This window comes from Phalangium opilio, unplaced genomic scaffold (genome assembly GCF_054372755.1).
Source record: "Phalangium opilio isolate 3A_F unplaced genomic scaffold, DU_Popi_V2 ptg000087l_1, whole genome shotgun sequence".
Classification (NCBI taxonomy): domain Eukaryota; kingdom Metazoa; phylum Arthropoda; class Arachnida; order Opiliones; family Phalangiidae; genus Phalangium; species Phalangium opilio.
Window position 1 is genome coordinate 1,523,301 of NW_028324192.1, and position 17,858 is coordinate 1,541,158.

A 17,858-nucleotide genomic window follows, 5' to 3' on the forward strand; every position below is an offset into this window, starting at 1 on the left:
AATTTGTCTCACTTAATTTAAATTCGAATTTTTAACAAGCACTCTCGGCAACGGCCATATCACGCTGAGAACACCGGTTCTCGTCCGATCGCCGACGTTAGCAGCGTCGAGCGCAGTCAGTACTTGGGAATATTGCATGCCGTTGGTTTTTCACTTTTGTTTCCTCTTTTAAATTCCACCCGATTTGAAAAAAGCACACATATCTTCATTTTGTTATTGTTTTATAAAGATGAAAATTAATTAAATTCAAATTATTAACTAGCACTCTCGGCAACGGCCATATCACGCTGAATACACCGGTTCTCGTCCGATAACCGAAGTTAAGCAGCGTCGAGCGCAGTCACTACTTGGGAGGGAGACCACTTAGGAACAATGCGTGCCGTTGGCTTTTTCACTTTTTTTTCCTCTTTTAAATTCCAATAGATTTGAAAAAAGCAAACTTATTTTCTTTTTGTTATTGTTTTAAAAAGATGATGGTTAATTTGTCTCACTTAATTTAAATTCGAATTATTACCTAGCACTCTCGGCAACGGCCATATCACGCTGAATACACCGGTTCTCGTCCGATAACCGAAGTTAAGCAGCGTCGAGCGCATACAGTACTTGGGAATACTGCGTGCCGTTGGCTTTTTCACTTATGTTTCCTCTTTCAAATTCCACCAAATATGAAAAAGGCAAACATATCTTCTTTTTGTTATTGTTTTATAAAGATGAAAGTTAATTAAATTAAAGTTATTAACTAGCACTCTCGGCAACGGCCATATCACGCTGAATACACCGGTTCTCGTCCGATAACCGAAGTTAAGCAGCGTCGAGCGCAGTCACTATTTGGGAGGGAGACCACTTAGGAACACTGCGTGCCGTTGGCTTTTTCACTTTTTTTTTCCTCTTTTAAATTTTAATAGATATGAAAAAAGCAAACATGTTTTCATTTTGTTATTGTTTTAAAATGATGGTTAATTTGTCTCACTTAATTTAAATTCGAATTATTAACTAGCACTCTCGGCAACGACCATATCACGCTGAATACACCGGTTCTCGTCCGATCACCGAAGTTAAGCAGCGTCGAGCGCAGTCAGTACTTGGTAGGGAGACCACTTAGCAACACTGCGTGCCGTTGGCTTTTTCACTTTTTTTTCCTCTTTTAAATTTTAATAGATATGAAAAAAGCAATCATATTTTTTTTTATTATTTTAAAATGATGGTTAATTTGTCTCACTTAATTTAAATTCGAATTATTTACTAGCACTCTCGGCAACGACCATATCACGCTGAGAACACCGGTTCTCGTCCGACCGCCGACGTTAGCAGCGTCGAGCGCAGTCAGTACTTGGGAATACTGCGTACCGTTGGCTCTTTCACTTTTGTTTCCTCTTTTAATTCCACCCGATATGAAAAAAGCAAACATATCTTCTTTTTGTTATTGTTTTATAAAGATGAAGGTTAATTTGTCTCACTTAATTTAAATTCGAATTATTAACTAGCACTCTCGACAACGGTCATATCACACTGAAAACACCGGTTCTCGTCCGATCACCGAAGTTAAGCAGCGTCGAGCGCATACAGTACTTGGGAATACTGCGTGCCGTTGGTTTTTCCCTTTTGTTTCCTCTTTTAAATTCCACCCGATATGAAAAAAGCAAACATATCTTCTTTTTTTATTGTTTTATAAAGATGAAAATTAATTAAATTCAAATTATTAACTAGCACTCTCGGCAACGGCCATATCACGCTGAATACACCGGTTCTCGTACGATAACCGAAGTTAAGCAGCGTCGAGCGCAGTCAGTACTTGGGAGGGCGACCACTTAGGAACACTGCGTGCCGCTAGCTTTTTCACTTTTTTTCCTCTTTTAATTTCCAATAGATATGAAAAAAGCAAATATATTTTCTTTTTGTTATTGTTTTAAAAAGATGAAGGTTAATTTGTCTCACTTAATTTAAATTCGAATTATTATCTAGCACTCTCGGCAACGGCCATATCACGCTGAATACACCGGTTCTCGTCCGATAACCGAAGTTAAGCAGCGTCGAGCGCATACAGCACTTGGGAATACTGCGTGCCGTTTGCTTTTTCACTTTTGTTTCCTCTTTTAAATTCCACCAGATATGAAAAAAGCAAACGTTTTTTCTTTTTGTTATAGTTTTATAAAGATGAAAGTTAATTAAATTAAAATTATTAACTAACACTCTCGGCAACGGCCATATCACGCTGAATACACCGGTTCTCGTCCGATAACCGAAGTTAAGCAGCGTCGAGCGCAGTCACTACTTGGGAGGGAGACCACTTAGGAACACTGCGTGCCGTTGGCTTTTTCACTTTTTTTTCCTCTTTTAAATTTTAATAGATATGAAAAAAGCAAACATGTTTTCTTTTTGTTATGGTTTTAAAATGATGAAGGTTAATTTGTCTCACTTAATCTAAATTCGAATTATTAACTAGCACTCTCGGCAACGGCCATATCACGCTGAAAACACAAGTTCACGTCCGATCACCGAAGTTAAGCAGCGTCGAGCGCATACAGTACTTGGGAATACTGCGTGCCGTTGGCTTTTTCACTTTTGTTTCCTCTTTCAAATTCCACCAGATATGAAAAAAGCAAACATATCTTCTTTTTTGTTATTGTTTTATAATGATGAAAGTTAATTAAATTCAAATTATTAACTAGCACTCTCGGCAACGGCCATATGAAGCTGAATACTCCGGTTCTCGTACGATAACCGAAGTTAAGCAGCGTCGAGCGCAGTCAGTACTTGGGAGGGCGACCACTTAAGAACACTGCGTGCCGCTAGCTTTTTCACTTTTTTTTCCTCTTTTAATTTCCAATAGATATGAAAAAAGCAAATATATTTTCTTTTTGTTATTGTTTTAAAAAGATGAAGGTTAATTTGTCTCACTTAATTTAAATTCGAATTATTATCTAGCACTCTCGGCAACGGCCATATCACGCTGAATACACCGGTTCTCGTCCGATAACCGAAGTTAAGCAGCGTCGAGCGCATACAGCACTTGGGAATACTGCGTGCCGTTTGCTTTTTCACTTTTGTTTCCTCTTTTAAATTCCACCAGATATGAAAAAAGCAAACATATCTTCTTTTTGGTATTGTTTTATAAAGATGAAGGTTAATTAAATTCAAATTATTAACTAGCACTCTAGGTAACGGCCATATCACGCTGAATACACCGGTTCTCGTCCGATAACCGAAGTTAAGCAGCGTCGAGCGCTTAACTTGGGAGGGCGACCACTTAGGAACACTGCGTGCCGTTAACTTTTTCACTTTTTTTCCTCTTTTAAATTCCAATAGATATGAAAAAAGCAAACATATTTTCTTTTTGTTATTGTTTGAAAAAGATGAAGGTTAATTTGTCTCACTTAATTTAAATTCGAATTATTATCTAGCACTCTCGGCAACGGCCATATCACGCCGAGAACACCGGTTCTCGTCCGATCGCCGACGTTAGCAGCGTCGAGCGCAGTCAGTACTTGGGAATACTGCGTGCCGTTTGCTTTTTTCACTTTAGTTTCCTCTTTCAAATTCCACCAGATATGAAAAAAGCAAACAAATCTTCTTTTAGTTATTGTTTTATAAAGATGAAAGTTAATTAAATTCAAATTATTAACTACCACTCTCGGCAACGGCCATATCACGCTGAATACACCGATTCTCGTCCGATAACCGAAGTTAAACAGCGTCGAGGGCAGTCACGACTTGGGAGGGAGACCACTTAGGAACACTGCGTGCCGTTGGCTTTTTCATTTTTTTTTCCTCTTTTAAATTTTAATAGATATGTAAAAAGCAAACAGGTTTTCTTTTTGTTATTGTTTTAAAATGATGAAGGTTAATTTGTCTCACTTAATTTAAATTCGAATTATTAACTAGCACTCTCGGCAACGGCCATATCACGCTGAAAACACTGGTTCACGTCCGATCACCGAAGTTAAGCAGCGTCGAGCGCAGATAGTACTTGGGAGGGCGACCACTTAGGAACACTGCGTGCCGCTAGCTTTTTCACTTTTTTTTCCTCTTTTAAATTCCAATAGATATGAAAAAAGCAAATATATTTTCTTTTTGTTATTGTTTTAAAAAGATGAAGGTTAATTTGTCTCACTTTATTTAAATTCGAATTATTATCTAGCACTCTCGGCAACGGCCATATCACGCTGAGAACACCGGTTCTCGTCCGACCGCCGACGTTAGCAGCGTCGAGCGCAGTCAGTACTTGGGAATACTGCGTGCCGTTGGCTTTTTCACTTTTGTTTCCTCTTTTAAATTCCACCCGATATGAAAAAAGCAAACGTATTTTCTTTTTGTTATAGTTTTATAAAGATGAAAGTTAATTAAATTAAAATTATTAACTAACACTCTCGGCAACGGCCATATCACGCTGAATACACCGGTTCTCGTCCGATAACCGAAGTTAAGCAGCGTCGAGCGCAGTCACTACTTGGGAGGGAGACCACTTAAGCTAGATTCCCACTCGACCGAAAAAACCCGGCGGAAATCACACAGCCAACGGTAGAAATTTTAACTTACGCCGGCGTCCGGCGGTAGACCGTTCACACTACGACTGAATTTTCAGTTTGGCGGTAGATATTTTTGGGTCACGTGACAGATTTCAGTTGTTTCCGCAACATCTATTTCACACTCTGAATTGCTATCTTTGTCCCCTTGTCGCTTAATTCGTAAAATAAGGGATATTTTCTAACCTCCTCAGTAAAGTCTTCCTTATTAACATCTTATCTCTTTTTACTTTCGTAAGTTTAATTTTTCTTTCTTGGTGGTATGTTTCCAATAAGCCTGGTCAACCACAAAAAAATGGCGGCTATCAATCGATCTTGCGTGTGCGTGCGCTCTTGAAATTTATGACGTTGTCAGTGGGATAATTTCATTGGCTGAGACACCGGCGTAACGCCGAACACGACCGAAAAAATAGAACACAACTTACGCCCGACAGAACGGTAATTCCGTCGGACTCGGCGTAAAGATTTTTCGGTCGAACCCCTTTCTGCCGGGTTTCCGTCGTGTTTTCCGTCGAGTGGGAATCTAGCTTTAGGAACACTGCGTGCCGTTGGCTTTTTCACTTTTTTTTCCTCTTTTAAATTTTAATAGATATGAAAAAAGCAAACATGTTTTCTTTTTGTTATGGTTTTAAAATGATGAAGGTTAATTTGTCTCACTTAATCTAAATTCGAATTATTAACTAGCACTCTCGGCAACGGCCATATCACGCTGAAAACACCGGTTCACGTCCGATCACCGAAGTTAAGCAGCGTCGAGCGCATACAGTACTTGGGAATACTGCGTGCCGTTGGCTTTTTCACTTTTGTTTCCTCTTTCAAATTCCACCAGATATGAAAAAAGCAAACATATCTTCTTTTTTGTTATTGTTTTATAATGATGAAAGTTAATTAAATTCAAATTATTAACTAGCACTCTCGGCAACGGCCATATCAAGCTGAATACTCCGGTTCTCGTCCGATAACCGAAGTTAAGCAGCGTCGAGCGCAGTCACTACTTGGGAGGGAGACCACTTAGGAACACTGCGTGCCGTTGGCTTTTTCACTTTTTTTTCCTCTTTTAAATTTTAATAGATATGTAAAAAGCAAACAGGTTTTCTTTTTGTTATTGTTTTAAAATGATGAAGGTTAATTTGTCTCACTTAATTTAAATTCGAATTATTAACTAGCACTCTCGGCAACGGCCATATCACGCTGAAAACACTGGTTCACGTCCGATCACCGAAGTTAAGCAGCGTCGAGCGCATACAGTACTTGGGAATACTGCGTGCCGTTGGCTTTTTCACTTTTGTCTCCTCTTTCAAATTTCACCAGATATGAAAAAAGCAAACATATCTTGTTTTTGTTATTGTTTTATAAAGATGAAGGTTAATTTGTCTCACTTAATTTAAATTCGAATTATTAACTAGCACTCTCGGAAAAGCCCATAACACGCTGAATACACCGGTTCTCGTCCGATCACCGAAGTTAAGCAGCGTCGAGCGCCGTCAGTACTTGGGAGGGAGACCACTTAGGAACACTGCGTGCCGTTGGCTTTTTCGTTTTTTTTTCCTCTTTTAAATTTTAATAGATATGAAAAAAGCAAACATGTTTTCATTTTGTTATTGTTTTAAAATGATGGTTAATTTGTCTCACTTAATTTAAATTCGAATTATTAACTAGCACTCTCGGCAACGACCATATCACGCTGAATACACCGGTTCTCGTCCGATCACCGAAGTTAAGCAGCGTCGAGCGCAGTCAGTACTTGGGAATACTGCAAGCCGTTGGCTTTTTCACTTTTGTTTCCTCTTTTAAATTCAACCCGATATGAAAAAAGCAAACATATCCTCTTTTTGTTATTGTTTTATAAAGATGAAGGTTAATTTGTCTCACTTAATTTAAATTCGAATTTTTAACAAGCACTCTCGGCAACGGCCATATCACGCTGAGAACACCGGTTCTCGTCCGATCGCCGACGTTAGCAGCGTCGAGCGCAGTCAGTACTTGGGAATATTGCATGCCGTTGGTTTTTCACTTTTGTTTCCTCTTTTAAATTCCACCCGATATGAAAAAAGCACACATATCTTTATTTTGTTATTATTTTATAAAGATGAAAATTAATTAAATTCAAATTATTAACTAGCACTCTCGGCAACGGCCATATCACGCTGAATACACCGGTTCTCGTCCGATAACCGAAGTTAAGCAGCGTCGAGCGCAGTCACTACTTGGGAGGGAGACCACTTAGGAACAATGCGTGCCGTTGGCTTTTTCACTTTTTTTTCCTCTTTTAAATTCCAATAGATTTGAAAAAAGCAAACTTATTTTCTTTTTGTTATTGTTTTAAAAAGATGATGGTTAATTTGTCTCACTTAATTTAAATTCGAATTATTACCTAGCACTCTCGGCAACGGCCATATCACGCTGAATACACCGGTTCTCGTCCGATAAACGAAGTTAAGCAGCGTCGAGCGCATACAGTACTTGGGAATACTGCGTGCCGTTGGCTTTTTCACTTTTGTTTCCTCTTTCAAATTCCACCAAATATGAAAAAAGCAAACATATATTCTTTTTGTTATTGTTTTATAAAGATGAAAGTTAATTAAATTAAAGTTATTAACTAGCACTCTCGGCAACGGCCATATCAAGCTGAATACTCCGGTTCTCGTCCGATAACCGAAGTTAAGCAGCGTCGAGCGCAGTCACTACTTGGGAGGGAGACCACTTAGGAACACTGCGTGCCGTTGGCTTTTTCACTTTTTTTTCCTCTTTTAGATTTTAATAGATATGTAAAAAGCAAACAGGTTTTCTTTTTGTTATTGTTTTAAAATGATGAAGGTTAATTTGTCTCACTTAATTTAAATTCGAATTATTAACTAGCACTCTCGGCAACGGCCATATCACGCTGAAAACACTGGTTCACGTCCGATCACCGAAGTTAAGCAGCGTCGAGCGCATACAGTACTTGGGAATACTGCGTGCCGTTGGCTTTTTCACTTTTGTCTCCTCTTTCAAATTTCACCAGATATGAAAAAAGCAAACATATCTTGTTTTTGTTATTGTTTTATAAAGATGAAGGTTAATTTGTCTCACTTAATTTAAATTCGAATTATTAACTAGCACTCTCGGCAAAGCCCATAACACGCTGAATACACCGGTTCTCGTCCGATCACCGAAGTTAAGCAGCGTCGAGCGCCGTCAGTACTTGGGAGGGAGACCACTTAGGAACACTGCGTGCCGTTGGCTTTTTCGTTTTTTTTTTCCTCTTTTAAATTTTAATAGATATGAAAAAAGCAAACATGTTTTCATTTTGTTATTGTTTTAAAATGATGGTTAATTTGTCTCACTTAATTTAAATTCGAATTATTAACTAGCACTCTCGGCAACGACCATATCACGCTGAATACACCGGTTCTCGTCCGATCACCGAAGTTAAGCAGCGTCGAGCGCAGTCAGTACTTGGGAATACTGCAAGCCGTTGGCTTTTTCACTTTTGTTTCCTCTTTTAAATTCAACCCGATATGAAAAAAGCAAACATATCCTCTTTTTGTTATTGTTTTATAAAGATGAAGGTTAATTTGTCTCACTTAATTTAAATTCGAATTTTTAACAAGCACTCTCGGCAACGGCCATATCACGCTGAGAACACCGGTTCTCGTCCGATCGCCGACGTTAGCAGCGTCGAGCGCAGTCAGTACTTGGGAATATTGCATGCCGTTGGTTTTTCACTTTTGTTTCCTCTTTTAAATTCCACCCGATATGAAAAAAGCACACATATCTTTATTTTGTTATTGTTTTATAAAGATGAAAATTAATTAAATTCAAATTATTAACTAGCACTCTCGGCAACGGCCATATCACGCTGAATACACCGGTTCTCGTCCGATAACCGAAGTTAAGCAGCGTCGAGCGCAGTCACTACTTGGGAGGGAGACCACTTAGGAACAATGCGTGCCGTTGGCTTTTTCACTTTTTTTTCCTCTTTTAAATTCCAATAGATTTGAAAAAAGCAAACTTATTTTCTTTTTGTTATTGTTTTAAAAAGATGATGGTTAATTTGTCTCACTTAATTTAAATTCGAATTATTACCTAGCACTCTCGGCAACGGCCATATCACGCTGAATACACCGGTTCTCGTCCGATAAACGAAGTTAAGCAGCGTCGAGCGCATACAGTACTTGGGAATACTGCGTGCCGTTGGCTTTTTCACTTTTGTTTCCTCTTTCAAATTCCACCAAATATGAAAAAAGCAAACATATCTTCTTTTTGTTATTGTTTTATAAAGATGAAAGTTAATTAAATTAAAGTTATTAACTAGCACTCTCGGCAACGGCCATATCACGCTGAATACACCGGTTCTCGTCCGATAACCGAAGTTAAGCAGCGTCGAGCGCAGTCACTACTTGGGAGGGAGACCACTTAGGAACACTGCGTGCCGTTGGCTTTTTCACTTTTTTTTCCTCTTTTAAATTTTAATAGATATGAAAAAAGCAAACATGTTTTCATTTTGTTATTGTTTTAAAATGATGGTTAATTTGTCTCACTTAATTTAAATTCGAATTATTACCTAGCACTCTCGGCAACGGCCATATCACTCTGAATACACCGGTTCTCGTCCGATAAACGAAGTTAAGCAGCGTCGAGCGCATACAGTACTTGGGAATACTGCGTGCCGTTGGCTTTTTCACTTTTGTTTCCTCTTTCAAATTCCACCAAATATGAAAAAAGCAAACATATCTTCTTTTTGTTATTGTTTTATAAAGATGAAAGTTAATTAAATTAAAGTTATTAACTAGCACTCTCGGCAACGGCCATATCACGCTGAATACACCGGTTCTCGTCCGATAACCGAAGTTAAGCAGCGTCGAGCGCAGTCACTACTTGGGAGGGAGACCACTTAGGAACACTGCGTGCCGTTGGCTTTTTCACTTTTTTTTTCCTCTTTTAAATTTTAATAGATATGAAAAAAGCAAACATGTTTTCATTTTGTTATTGTTTTAAAATGATGGTTAATTTGTCTCACTTAATTTAAATTCGAATTATTAACTAGCACTCTCGGCAACGACCATATCACGCTGAATACACCGGTTCTCGTCCGATCACCGAAGTTAAGCAGCGTCGAGCGCAGTCAGTACTTGGTAGGGAGACCACTTAGCAACACTGCGTGCCGTTGGCTTTTTCACTTTTTTTTCCTCTTTTAAATTTTAATAGATATGAAAAAAGCAATCATATTTTTTTTTATTATTTTAAAATGATGGTTAATTTGTCTCACTTAATTTAAATTCGAATTATTAACTAGCACTCTCGGCAACGACCATATCACGCTGAGAACACCGGTTCTCGTCCGACCGCCGACGTTAGCAGCGTCGAGCGCAGTCAGTACTTGGGAATACTGCGTACCGTTGGCTCTTTCACTTTTGTTTCCTCTTTTAATTCCACCCGATATGAAAAAAGCAAACATATCTTCTTTTTGTTATTGTTTTATAAAGATGAAGGTTAATTTGTCTCACTTAATTTAAATTCGAATTATTAACTAGCACTCTCGACAACGGTCATATCACACTGAAAACACCGGTTCTCGTCCGATCACCGAAGTTAAGCAGCGTCGAGCGCATACAGTACTTGGGAATACTGCGTGCCGTTGGTTTTTCCCTTTTGTTTCCTCTTTTAAATTCCACCCGATATGAAAAAAGCAAACATATCTTCTTTTTGTTATTGTTTTATAAAGATGAAAATTAATTAAATTCAAATTATTAACTAGCACTCTCGGCAACGGCCATATCACGCTGAATACACCGGTTCTCGTACGATAACCGAAGTTAAGCAGCGTCGAGCGCAGTCAGTACTTGGGAGGGAGACCACTTAGGAACACTGCGTGCCGTTGGCTTTTTCACTTTTTTTTCCTCTTTTAAATTTTAATAGATATGAAAAAAGCAAACATGTTTTTTTTGTTATTGTTTTAAAAAGATGAAGGTCAAATTGTCTCACTTAATTTAATTTCGAATTATTATCTAGCACTCTAGGCAACGGCCATATCACGCTGAAAACATCGGTTCTCGTCCGATCACCGAAGTTAAGCAGCGTCGAGCGCATACAGTACTTGGGAATACTGCGTGCCGTTGGCTTTTTCACTTTTGTTTCCTCTTTCAAATTCCACCACATATGAAAAAAGCAAACATATCTTGTTTTTGTTATTGTTTTATAAAGATGTAAGTTAATTTAATTCAAATTATTAACTAGCACTCTCGGCAAAGCCCATAACACGCTGAATACACCGGTTCTCGTCCGATCACCGAAGTTAAGCAGCGTCGAGCGCCGTCAGTACTTGGGAGGGAGACCACATAGGAACACTGCGTGCCGTTGGCTTTTTCGTTTTTTTTTCCTCTTTTAAATTTTAATAGATATGAAAAAAGCAAACATGTTTTCATTTTGTTATTGTTTTAAAATGATGGTTAATTTGTCTCACTTAATTTAAATTCGTATTATTAACTAGCACTCTCGGCAACGACCATATCACGCTGAATACACCGATTCTCGTCCGATCACCGAAGTTAAGCAGCGTCGAGCGCAGTCAGTACTTGGGAATACAGCAAGCCGTTGGCTTTTTCACTTTTGTTTCCTCTTTTAAATTCAACCCGATATGAAAAAAGCAAACATATCCTCTTTTTGTTATTGTTTTATAAAGATGAAGGTTAATTTGTCTCACTTAATTTAAATTCGAATTTTTAACAAGCACTCTCGGCAACGGCCATATCACGCTGAGAACACCGGTTCTCGTCCGATCGCCGACGTTAGCAGCGTCGAGCGCAGTCAGTACTTGGGAATATTGCATGCCGTTGGTTTTTCACTTTTGTTTCCTCTTTTAAATTCCACCCGATTTGAAAAAAGCACACATATCTTCATTTTGTTATTGTTTTATAAAGATGAAAATTAATTAAATTCAAATTATTAACTAGCACTCTCGGCAACGGCCATATCACGCTGAATACACCGGTTCTCGTCCGATAACCGAAGTTAAGCAGCGTCGAGCGCAGTCACTACTTGGGAGGGAGACCACTTAGGAACACTGCGTGCCGTTGGCTTTTTCACTTTTTTTTCCTCTTTTAAATTTTAATAGATATGAAAAAAGCAAACATGTTTTTTTTGTTATTGTTTTAAAAAGATGAAGGTCAAATTGTCTCACTTAATTTAAATTCGAATTATTACCTAGCACTCTCGGCAACGGCCATATCACGCTGAATACACCGGTTCTCGTCCGATAACCGAAGTTAAGCAGCGTCGAGCGCATACAGTACTTGGGAATACTGCGTGCCGTTGGCTTTTTCACTTTTGTTTCCTCTTTCAAATTCCACCAAATATGAAAAAAGCAAACATATCTTCTTTTTGTTATTGTTTTATAAAGATGAAAGTTAATTAAATTAAAGTTATTAACTAGCACTCTCGGCAACGGCCATATCACGCTGAATACACCGGTTCTCGTCCGATCACCGAAGTTAAGCAGCGTCGAGCGCCGTCAGTACTTGGGAGGGAGACCACTTAGGAACACTGCGTGCCGTTGGCTTTTTCGTTTTTTTTTCCTCTTTTAAATTTTAATAGATATGAAAAAAGCAAACATGTTTTCATTTTGTTATTGTTTTAAAATGATGGTTAATTTGTCTCACTTAATTTAAATTCGAATTATTAACTAGCACTCTCGGCAACGACCATATCACGCTGAATACACCGGTTCTCGTCCGATCACCGAAGTTAAGCAGCGTCGAGCGCAGTCAGTACTTGGTAGGGAGACCACTTAGCAACACTGCGTGCCGTTGGCTTTTTCACTTTTTTTTCCTCTTTTAAATTTTAATAGATATGAAAAAAGCAATCATATTTTTTTTTATTATTTTAAAATGATGGTTAATTTGTCTCACTTAATTTAAATTCGAATTATTAACTAGCACTCTCGGCAACGACCATATCACGCTGAGAACACCGGTTCTCGTCCGACCGCCGACGTTAGCAGCGTCGAGCGCAGTCAGTACTTGGGAATACTGCGTACCGTTGGCTCTTTCACTTTTGTTTCCTCTTTTAATTCCACCCGATATGAAAAAAGCAAACATATCTTCTTTTTGTTATTGTTTTATAAAGATGAAGGTTAATTTGTCTCACTTAATTTAAATTCGAATTATTAACTAGCACTCTCGACAACGGTCATATCACACTGAAAACACCGGTTCTCGTCCGATCACCGAAGTTAAGCAGCGTCGAGCGCATACAGTACTTGGGAATACTGCGTGCCGTTGGTTTTTCCCTTTTGTTTCCTCTTTTAAATTCCACCCGATATGAAAAAAGCAAACATATCTTCTTTTTGTTATTGTTTTATAAAGATGAAAATTAATTAAATTCAAATTATTAACTAGCACTCTCGGCAACGGCCATATCACGCTGAATACACCGGTTCTCGTACGATAACCGAAGTTAAGCAGCGTCGAGCGCAGTCAGTACTTGGGAGGGAGACCACTTAGGAACACTGCGTGCCGTTGGCTTTTTCACTTTTTTTTCCTCTTTTAAATTTTAATAGATATGAAAAAAGCAAACATGTTTTTTTTGTTATTGTTTTAAAAAGATGAAGGTTAATTTGTCTCACTTAATTTAAATTCGAATTTTTAACAAGCACTCTCGGCAACGGCCATATCACGCTGAGAACACCGGTTCTCGTCCGATCGCCGACGTTAGCAGCGTCGAGCGCAGTCAGTACTTGGGAATATTGCATGCCGTTGGTTTTTCACTTTTGTTTCCTCTTTTAAATTCCACCCGATTTGAAAAAAGCACACATATCTTCATTTTGTTATTGTTTTATAAAGATGAAAATTAATTAAATTCAAATTATTAACTAGCACTCTCGGCAACGGCCATATCACGCTGAATACACCGGTTCTCGTCCGATAACCGAAGTTAAGCAGCGTCGAGCGCAGTCACTACTTGGGAGGGAGACCACTTAGGAACACTGCGTGCCGTTGGCTTTTTCACTTTTTTTTCCTCTTTTAAATTTTAATAGATATGAAAAAAGCAAACATGTTTTTTTTGTTATTGTTTTAAAAAGATGAAGGTCAAATTGTCTCACTTAATTTAAATTCGAATTATTACCTAGCACTCTCGGCAACGGCCATATCACGCTGAATACACCGGTTCTCGTCCGATAACCGAAGTTAAGCAGCGTCGAGCGCATACAGTACTTGGGAATACTGCGTGCCGTTGGCTTTTTCACTTTTGTTTCCTCTTTCAAATTCCACCAAATATGAAAAAAGCAAACATATATTCTTTTTGTTATTGTTTTATAAAGATGAAAGTTAATTAAATTAAAGTTATTAACTAGCACTCTCGGCAACGGCCATATCAAGCTGAATACTCCGGTTCTCGTCCGATAACCGAAGTTAAGCAGCGTCGAGCGCAGTCACTACTTGGGAGGGAGACCACTTAGGAACACTGCGTGCCGTTGGCTTTTTCACTTTTTTTTCCTCTTTTAGATTTTAATAGATATGTAAAAAGCAAACAGGTTTTCTTTTTGTTATTGTTTTAAAATGATGAAGGTTAATTTGTCTCACTTAATTTAAATTCGAATTATTAACTAGCACTCTCGGCAACGGCCATATCACGCTGAAAACACTGGTTCACGTCCGATCACCGAAGTTAAGCAGCGTCGAGCGCATACAGTACTTGGGAATACTGCGTGCCGTTGGCTTTTTCACTTTTGTCTCCTCTTTCAAATTTCACCAGATATGAAAAAAGCAAACATATCTTGTTTTTGTTATTGTTTTATAAAGATGAAGGTTAATTTGTCTCACTTAATTTAAATTCGAATTATTAACTAGCACTCTCGGCAAAGCCCATAACACGCTGAATACACCGGTTCTCGTCCGATCACCGAAGTTAAGCAGCGTCGAGCGCCGTCAGTACTTGGGAGGGAGACCACTTAGGAACACTGCGTGCCGTTGGCTTTTTCGTTTTTTTTTTCCTCTTTTAAATTTTAATAGATATGAAAAAAGCAAACATGTTTTCATTTTGTTATTGTTTTAAAATGATGGTTAATTTGTCTCACTTAATTTAAATTCGAATTATTAACTAGCACTCTCGGCAACGACCATATCACGCTGAATACACCGGTTCTCGTCCGATCACCGAAGTTAAGCAGCGTCGAGCGCAGTCAGTACTTGGGAATACTGCAAGCCGTTGGCTTTTTCACTTTTGTTTCCTCTTTTAAATTCAACCCGATATGAAAAAAGCAAACATATCCTCTTTTTGTTATTGTTTTATAAAGATGAAGGTTAATTTGTCTCACTTAATTTAAATTCGAATTTTTAACAAGCACTCTCGGCAACGGCCATATCACGCTGAGAACACCGGTTCTCGTCCGATCGCCGACGTTAGCAGCGTCGAGCGCAGTCAGTACTTGGGAATATTGCATGCCGTTGGTTTTTCACTTTTGTTTCCTCTTTTAAATTCCACCCGATATGAAAAAAGCACACATATCTTTATTTTGTTATTGTTTTATAAAGATGAAAATTAATTAAATTCAAATTATTAACTAGCACTCTCGGCAACGGCCATATCACGCTGAATACACCGGTTCTCGTCCGATAACCGAAGTTAAGCAGCGTCGAGCGCAGTCACTACTTGGGAGGGAGACCACTTAGGAACAATGCGTGCCGTTGGCTTTTTCACTTTTTTTTCCTCTTTTAAATTCCAATAGATTTGAAAAAAGCAAACTTATTTTCTTTTTGTTATTGTTTTAAAAAGATGATGGTTAATTTGTCTCACTTAATTTAAATTCGAATTATTACCTAGCACTCTCGGCAACGGCCATATCACGCTGAATACACCGGTTCTCGTCCGATAAACGAAGTTAAGCAGCGTCGAGCGCATACAGTACTTGGGAATACTGCGTGCCGTTGGCTTTTTCACTTTTGTTTCCTCTTTCAAATTCCACCAAATATGAAAAAAGCAAACATATCTTCTTTTTGTTATTGTTTTATAAAGATGAAAGTTAATTAAATTAAAGTTATTAACTAGCACTCTCGGCAACGGCCATATCACGCTGAATACACCGGTTCTCGTCCGATAACCGAAGTTAAGCAGCGTCGAGCGCAGTCACTACTTGGGAGGGAGACCACTTAGGAACACTGCGTGCCGTTGGCTTTTTCACTTTTTTTTCCTCTTTTAAATTTTAATAGATATGAAAAAAGCAAACATGTTTTCATTTTGTTATTGTTTTAAAATGATGGTTAATTTGTCTCACTTAATTTAAATTCGAATTATTACCTAGCACTCTCGGCAACGGCCATATCACTCTGAATACACCGGTTCTCGTCCGATAAACGAAGTTAAGCAGCGTCGAGCGCATACAGTACTTGGGAATACTGCGTGCCGTTGGCTTTTTCACTTTTGTTTCCTCTTTCAAATTCCACCAAATATGAAAAAAGCAAACATATCTTCTTTTTGTTATTGTTTTATAAAGATGAAAGTTAATTAAATTAAAGTTATTAACTAGCACTCTCGGCAACGGCCATATCACGCTGAATACACCGGTTCTCGTCCGATAACCGAAGTTAAGCAGCGTCGAGCGCAGTCACTACTTGGGAGGGAGACCACTTAGGAACACTGCGTGCCGTTGGCTTTTTCACTTTTTTTTTCCTCTTTTAAATTTTAATAGATATGAAAAAAGCAAACATGTTTTCATTTTGTTATTGTTTTAAAATGATGGTTAATTTGTCTCACTTAATTTAAATTCGAATTATTAACTAGCACTCTCGGCAACGACCATATCACGCTGAATACACCGGTTCTCGTCCGATCACCGAAGTTAAGCAGCGTCGAGCGCAGTCAGTACTTGGTAGGGAGACCACTTAGCAACACTGCGTGCCGTTGGCTTTTTCACTTTTTTTTCCTCTTTTAAATTTTAATAGATATGAAAAAAGCAATCATATTTTTTTTTATTATTTTAAAATGATGGTTAATTTGTCTCACTTAATTTAAATTCGAATTATTAACTAGCACTCTCGGCAACGACCATATCACGCTGAGAACACCGGTTCTCGTCCGACCGCCGACGTTAGCAGCGTCGAGCGCAGTCAGTACTTGGGAATACTGCGTACCGTTGGCTCTTTCACTTTTGTTTCCTCTTTTAATTCCACCCGATATGAAAAAAGCAAACATATCTTCTTTTTGTTATTGTTTTATAAAGATGAAGGTTAATTTGTCTCACTTAATTTAAATTCGAATTATTAACTAGCACTCTCGACAACGGTCATATCACACTGAAAACACCGGTTCTCGTCCGATCACCGAAGTTAAGCAGCGTCGAGCGCATACAGTACTTGGGAATACTGCGTGCCGTTGGTTTTTCCCTTTTGTTTCCTCTTTTAAATTCCACCCGATATGAAAAAAGCAAACATATCTTCTTTTTGTTATTGTTTTATAAAGATGAAAATTAATTAAATTCAAATTATTAACTAGCACTCTCGGCAACGGCCATATCACGCTGAATACACCGGTTCTCGTACGATAACCGAAGTTAAGCAGCGTCGAGCGCAGTCAGTACTTGGGAGGGAGACCACTTAGGAACACTGCGTGCCGTTGGCTTTTTCACTTTTTTTTCCTCTTTTAAATTTTAATAGATATGAAAAAAGCAAACATGTTTTTTTTGTTATTGTTTTAAAAAGATGAAGGTCAAATTGTCTCACTTAATTTAATTTCGAATTATTATCTAGCACTCTAGGCAACGGCCATATCACGCTGAAAACATCGGTTCTCGTCCGATCACCGAAGTTAAGCAGCGTCGAGCGCATACAGTACTTGGGAATACTGCGTGCCGTTGGCTTTTTCACTTTTGTTTCCTCTTTCAAATTCCACCACATATGAAAAAAGCAAACATATCTTGTTTTTGTTATTGTTTTATAAAGATGTAAGTTAATTTAATTCAAATTATTAACTAGCACTCTCGGCAAAGCCCATAACACGCTGAATACACCGGTTCTCGTCCGATCACCGAAGTTAAGCAGCGTCGAGCGCCGTCAGTACTTGGGAGGGAGACCACATAGGAACACTGCGTGCCGTTGGCTTTTTCGTTTTTTTTTCCTCTTTTAAATTTTAATAGATATGAAAAAAGCAAACATGTTTTCATTTTGTTATTGTTTTAAAATGATGGTTAATTTGTCTCACTTAATTTAAATTCGTATTATTAACTAGCACTCTCGGCAACGACCATATCACGCTGAATACACCGATTCTCGTCCGATCACCGAAGTTAAGCAGCGTCGAGCGCAGTCAGTACTTGGGAATACAGCAAGCCGTTGGCTTTTTCACTTTTGTTTCCTCTTT

The 17,858-nt window shown here is 38.4% G+C and overlaps 45 pseudogenes; all 45 read left to right on the forward strand.

Moving 5' to 3' along the window:
• Nucleotides 1–269: 269 nt before the first annotated feature.
• On the forward strand, nt 270–388 carry LOC149649784 (5S ribosomal RNA; annotated as a pseudogene).
• A 137-nt stretch (nt 389–525) lies between these two features.
• LOC149649785 (5S ribosomal RNA) lies at nt 526–628 on the forward strand (annotated as a pseudogene).
• Nucleotides 629–750: 122 nt separating this feature from the next.
• LOC149649786 (5S ribosomal RNA) lies at nt 751–869 on the forward strand (annotated as a pseudogene).
• A 135-nt stretch (nt 870–1,004) lies between these two features.
• LOC149649787 (5S ribosomal RNA) lies at nt 1,005–1,123 on the forward strand (annotated as a pseudogene).
• A 368-nt stretch (nt 1,124–1,491) lies between these two features.
• LOC149649788 (5S ribosomal RNA) lies at nt 1,492–1,594 on the forward strand (annotated as a pseudogene).
• Nucleotides 1,595–1,714: 120 nt separating this feature from the next.
• Nucleotides 1,715–1,833, forward strand: LOC149649789 (5S ribosomal RNA; annotated as a pseudogene).
• A 361-nt stretch (nt 1,834–2,194) lies between these two features.
• LOC149649790 (5S ribosomal RNA) lies at nt 2,195–2,313 on the forward strand (annotated as a pseudogene).
• Nucleotides 2,314–2,676: 363 nt separating this feature from the next.
• LOC149649791 (5S ribosomal RNA) lies at nt 2,677–2,795 on the forward strand (annotated as a pseudogene).
• Nucleotides 2,796–3,157: 362 nt separating this feature from the next.
• On the forward strand, nt 3,158–3,272 carry LOC149649792 (5S ribosomal RNA; annotated as a pseudogene).
• Nucleotides 3,273–3,889: 617 nt separating this feature from the next.
• LOC149649793 (5S ribosomal RNA) lies at nt 3,890–4,008 on the forward strand (annotated as a pseudogene).
• A 1,206-nt stretch (nt 4,009–5,214) lies between these two features.
• On the forward strand, nt 5,215–5,317 carry LOC149649794 (5S ribosomal RNA; annotated as a pseudogene).
• Nucleotides 5,318–5,440: 123 nt separating this feature from the next.
• On the forward strand, nt 5,441–5,559 carry LOC149649795 (5S ribosomal RNA; annotated as a pseudogene).
• A 137-nt stretch (nt 5,560–5,696) lies between these two features.
• Nucleotides 5,697–5,799, forward strand: LOC149649796 (5S ribosomal RNA; annotated as a pseudogene).
• A 137-nt stretch (nt 5,800–5,936) lies between these two features.
• LOC149649797 (5S ribosomal RNA) lies at nt 5,937–6,055 on the forward strand (annotated as a pseudogene).
• Nucleotides 6,056–6,652: 597 nt separating this feature from the next.
• Nucleotides 6,653–6,771, forward strand: LOC149649798 (5S ribosomal RNA; annotated as a pseudogene).
• A 362-nt stretch (nt 6,772–7,133) lies between these two features.
• Nucleotides 7,134–7,252, forward strand: LOC149649799 (5S ribosomal RNA; annotated as a pseudogene).
• A 137-nt stretch (nt 7,253–7,389) lies between these two features.
• Nucleotides 7,390–7,492, forward strand: LOC149649800 (5S ribosomal RNA; annotated as a pseudogene).
• Nucleotides 7,493–7,629: 137 nt separating this feature from the next.
• Nucleotides 7,630–7,748, forward strand: LOC149649801 (5S ribosomal RNA; annotated as a pseudogene).
• A 598-nt stretch (nt 7,749–8,346) lies between these two features.
• On the forward strand, nt 8,347–8,465 carry LOC149649802 (5S ribosomal RNA; annotated as a pseudogene).
• A 362-nt stretch (nt 8,466–8,827) lies between these two features.
• Nucleotides 8,828–8,946, forward strand: LOC149649803 (5S ribosomal RNA; annotated as a pseudogene).
• Nucleotides 8,947–9,305: 359 nt separating this feature from the next.
• On the forward strand, nt 9,306–9,424 carry LOC149649804 (5S ribosomal RNA; annotated as a pseudogene).
• A 135-nt stretch (nt 9,425–9,559) lies between these two features.
• Nucleotides 9,560–9,678, forward strand: LOC149649805 (5S ribosomal RNA; annotated as a pseudogene).
• Nucleotides 9,679–10,046: 368 nt separating this feature from the next.
• On the forward strand, nt 10,047–10,149 carry LOC149649806 (5S ribosomal RNA; annotated as a pseudogene).
• Nucleotides 10,150–10,270: 121 nt separating this feature from the next.
• On the forward strand, nt 10,271–10,389 carry LOC149649807 (5S ribosomal RNA; annotated as a pseudogene).
• Nucleotides 10,390–10,524: 135 nt separating this feature from the next.
• On the forward strand, nt 10,525–10,627 carry LOC149649808 (5S ribosomal RNA; annotated as a pseudogene).
• Nucleotides 10,628–10,749: 122 nt separating this feature from the next.
• Nucleotides 10,750–10,868, forward strand: LOC149649809 (5S ribosomal RNA; annotated as a pseudogene).
• Nucleotides 10,869–11,465: 597 nt separating this feature from the next.
• On the forward strand, nt 11,466–11,584 carry LOC149649810 (5S ribosomal RNA; annotated as a pseudogene).
• Nucleotides 11,585–11,719: 135 nt separating this feature from the next.
• Nucleotides 11,720–11,822, forward strand: LOC149649811 (5S ribosomal RNA; annotated as a pseudogene).
• Nucleotides 11,823–11,944: 122 nt separating this feature from the next.
• Nucleotides 11,945–12,063, forward strand: LOC149649812 (5S ribosomal RNA; annotated as a pseudogene).
• Nucleotides 12,064–12,197: 134 nt separating this feature from the next.
• On the forward strand, nt 12,198–12,316 carry LOC149649813 (5S ribosomal RNA; annotated as a pseudogene).
• Nucleotides 12,317–12,684: 368 nt separating this feature from the next.
• Nucleotides 12,685–12,787, forward strand: LOC149649814 (5S ribosomal RNA; annotated as a pseudogene).
• Nucleotides 12,788–12,908: 121 nt separating this feature from the next.
• On the forward strand, nt 12,909–13,027 carry LOC149649815 (5S ribosomal RNA; annotated as a pseudogene).
• Nucleotides 13,028–13,385: 358 nt separating this feature from the next.
• LOC149649816 (5S ribosomal RNA) lies at nt 13,386–13,504 on the forward strand (annotated as a pseudogene).
• Nucleotides 13,505–13,639: 135 nt separating this feature from the next.
• Nucleotides 13,640–13,742, forward strand: LOC149649817 (5S ribosomal RNA; annotated as a pseudogene).
• Nucleotides 13,743–13,864: 122 nt separating this feature from the next.
• Nucleotides 13,865–13,983, forward strand: LOC149649818 (5S ribosomal RNA; annotated as a pseudogene).
• Nucleotides 13,984–14,120: 137 nt separating this feature from the next.
• Nucleotides 14,121–14,223, forward strand: LOC149649819 (5S ribosomal RNA; annotated as a pseudogene).
• A 137-nt stretch (nt 14,224–14,360) lies between these two features.
• LOC149649820 (5S ribosomal RNA) lies at nt 14,361–14,479 on the forward strand (annotated as a pseudogene).
• A 598-nt stretch (nt 14,480–15,077) lies between these two features.
• On the forward strand, nt 15,078–15,196 carry LOC149649821 (5S ribosomal RNA; annotated as a pseudogene).
• A 362-nt stretch (nt 15,197–15,558) lies between these two features.
• Nucleotides 15,559–15,677, forward strand: LOC149649822 (5S ribosomal RNA; annotated as a pseudogene).
• A 359-nt stretch (nt 15,678–16,036) lies between these two features.
• LOC149649823 (5S ribosomal RNA) lies at nt 16,037–16,155 on the forward strand (annotated as a pseudogene).
• Nucleotides 16,156–16,290: 135 nt separating this feature from the next.
• Nucleotides 16,291–16,409, forward strand: LOC149649824 (5S ribosomal RNA; annotated as a pseudogene).
• A 368-nt stretch (nt 16,410–16,777) lies between these two features.
• LOC149649825 (5S ribosomal RNA) lies at nt 16,778–16,880 on the forward strand (annotated as a pseudogene).
• A 121-nt stretch (nt 16,881–17,001) lies between these two features.
• LOC149649826 (5S ribosomal RNA) lies at nt 17,002–17,120 on the forward strand (annotated as a pseudogene).
• Nucleotides 17,121–17,255: 135 nt separating this feature from the next.
• Nucleotides 17,256–17,358, forward strand: LOC149649827 (5S ribosomal RNA; annotated as a pseudogene).
• Nucleotides 17,359–17,480: 122 nt separating this feature from the next.
• LOC149649828 (5S ribosomal RNA) lies at nt 17,481–17,599 on the forward strand (annotated as a pseudogene).
• The last annotated feature ends 259 nt before the right edge of the window (nt 17,600–17,858 follow it).